We start from the raw sequence: 2,980 nt of genomic DNA, 5'->3' as shown, positions 1-2,980 counted from the left end.
GCGCAAGTAAAACATAAAAGCAATTTTATTCTTGGCTTTTTACCCTTGTCATCCCAGTGGAATTCCAGCTGAGATTTGTCAGACTTTATGATGTTTTTATGGGGGGGGGGGGTCTGGATTGATTGTGCTAATTGTTCCCCTGAGAAATTCCAGCCTTTGATCATGAAATAGCAAAGTTTGCTTCTGTATAAATGACCTTCAAAATTGATTCCATCCCACTCTTTCTATCTCGTACAGTTTTATTTATTAGTTTTCAATAGAAAATTGGTGCCATCATAATTTGAGGATACGTGATAAATGTTCATTTTAACAGTATGTAAACATGAGTAGACCGTATTGAAGCTTATTGAAGAAGACTCAAATTCTGTTGCTTTTGGCTTCCTGCTGGTTCACAATTGTAGGGCACATGCAGTCTCCAACTGGTTTGGGTCTGTTGCTGCTTCTGTTGCCAAATACAACAAAATTATGAGTCATTGCTTTCAGGAGTTGTGTCATTGTAGTGTTGATAAGAGTTGTGATTTACACCCTCCATTTAGTCTGCTCCTGTCTATTCTGTTAATATCTTGCTATTTTCCTTTTGTTTGTTTGTTTGTTTCTTTGTTTAAGTTGCTCAAGGAACATTTATTGGCACTCGCTGTATTATCTCAGCAAAATGAGGTGACACAAAATACTATTTGACCAATATTTGAAGGCATTAAGATGCTGAAGCAACAGCCACCAGTAGATCTAGGCCATGCCAGAGAAGCCAGGTCAATCAAGAAAATTGAAGCTGTTATGTCTGAGGTTTCTGATGTCAACTGAGCAACAGCCTTGGGCAGCCAACTCTTTCCACCTCTCTTTGTTTTGCTGAGTGATGTCCACAAGGTTGTTTAGAAACTCTTCAGGTCCACAGCTGACAGAGTCTTGGGTACAGGTCCCATTGCTCATGGAGCCTTTTGTATTTGACTGCCTCAGAGAGTCAGCAACATGGAACCCAAACATGGTGGACAACCTGCTTGCCCCATAGTCAGAAGAATCTGGTTTTGAAGCTTCCTCTATAAGAGGAGTCATAGATTTCTCTGTTGAGTCTGTCAGGAAAGAAAATGTTGGTTCCACGGTGAAAACAATAAAACCTATTTGTGACACCATTGTTGACTTCTGATCACAAAGTGGAAGCCCTAATTCAGCTTCTCTGTCTCCCTGCAGGAAAACCTCCTCTATCAGGGCCATGGTCCTCCTGTTGTGCAATGTCCATGTCTTGGCTGGGTGGCCGATGTCAGCTGCATGAAGTATCAGGGACATAGTGTTGGCTCTGTCAATACCTTCAGGCTGCTGCAAGCTGTTTCTTATGTTTATAATTTGCTGGAAATGGCCTTCCATGTCTGTTGCTAAGACCATTTCAATCAGTAAGTTCCGAAGGTCCTTCCAATCATCTTTAGATAAATTTACCAAAATATTCATTTCCTCCTCTTGCATAAGTCTGTAGGCTGCACTGACATGGTGATTCTCAAGCCCTGAGTGGTCATTGTACAGAATGGCAAAGTCTGACCTCGTCTGAATATGGAAGCTGTTTGTTGTTCCTGTGTATTCATAATCATGAACGGCAGCTGCAAACACCATGGTTAAACTTTCCAGTTCAGTGAGTCAGTGCATGATACCTACATGAAGCTTTATATCATGCACAGTTTGAGTGACATCAGCTGTATGGACCAAGCTATGGAATGGATTTTTGTGCTTGCTGTAACCACCTTCTAAAGCTTCTGCAAAGACAATTGGGCAAGAAACAGGAATCTTGAAGCAGTTGATAAGATCGTATCTGGTTAAAAAGTTCATAAATCATAAACTTCAGACTATGCTCCTCACTTGCTGCATTTAAGGAAACTATGTCAAAAGATCATTTATCAAGTTCTTTGAGGGTCACTATGACAATTGCAGGACATGTAAAACCACCCATGTGACAGTTCTTCCTGTACATCTTTTCCACAAAAGTCCCAGCCTGGACAGTATGGGCAATGTTGCAAAACATTGTTTTTTCCTCTGGTTTCTTTTTCATCATGCCCATTTTCTTCTATGTAAAGGTTGCAGCCAACCAGTCCTGGACGTTTGATAGGACCAAGTTGGTCTGGTTGTCGCTGAGCTCATCCTTGGTGTCCAGAAGTCTTGTTTTGTCTATGTAAATAGCTTCCAATACCTATGCTGCATATTCGATCTTCTTCTTTAGGTCAACAACACTGCAATCACCTTTCTCCAGCTGCCTCACTAAGCATCTTAGTCTCGGGCCATGTGTCTTTCCATTGGAACTCATAGGTTAGTGTTTTAGTCCCTGGGAGCTATGGTGGGTTTGGATAGTTGATAGTTTTGTTCTTCCCATTGGGTTGCAGACCCTTTAAGCTCCTTCAGTCCTTTCTCTAGCTACTTCATTGGGGTCCTCGTGTACAGTCTGATGGTTAGCTGCAAGCATCCTCCTCTATATCAGTATGGCTCTGGCAGAGCCTCTGAGGAGGCATCCATATCAGTTTCTTACCAGTAAGCACTACTTGGCATCAGCAATAGTGCATGGCCTTATTGGGCACATATGGAGAGTATGCCCAGGTGAGGCAGTCGCTGGATGATCTTTTCTCAAATCCCTGCTTTGCTATTTGTCTCTTCATTTTCTCCCATGAATATTTTGGTATTCCTTCTAAGAAAGAACAAGGCATCCACTTTCTGGCCTTCCTTCTCTTTGTGCTTCATAAGTTCTATAAATGGTTCCTTGTGTATTCCAAGCTTATGGGAGCTTGTATCTACTTATAAGTGAATACATAACATGAGTGTTCCTTTGTGATTGGGTTAGTTCACTCAGGATGATAGCTTCAAGTTCCATCCATTTGTCCAGGAATTTCATGAACTCGTTTTTTTTTTTTTTGTTTGTTTGTTTGTTTGTTTGTTTGTTTTTTAATAGCTGAGTAATACTCCATTGTGTATATGTACCACAATATTTGTATCTATTCCTCTATTAAAA

The 2,980-nt window shown here is 40.9% G+C and overlaps 1 pseudogene across 1 annotated transcript; it reads right to left on the bottom strand.

Annotated features, from left to right (window-relative positions):
* Positions 1 to 750: 750 nt before the first annotated feature.
* Positions 751 to 2,248, bottom strand: LOC308435644 (dual specificity calcium/calmodulin-dependent 3',5'-cyclic nucleotide phosphodiesterase 1A-like; annotated as a pseudogene). Its single transcript has one exon. The product of its transcript is annotated as a dual specificity calcium/calmodulin-dependent 3',5'-cyclic nucleotide phosphodiesterase 1A-like (transcript).
* Positions 2,249 to 2,980: the final 732 nt, after the last annotated feature.

The sequence above is a fragment of the Micromys minutus genome (genome assembly GCF_963924665.1).
Source record: "Micromys minutus genome assembly, chromosome: 23".
NCBI lineage: Eukaryota > Metazoa > Chordata > Mammalia > Rodentia > Muridae > Micromys > Micromys minutus.
This window is presented reverse-complemented; position numbering and strand designations above follow the sequence as displayed.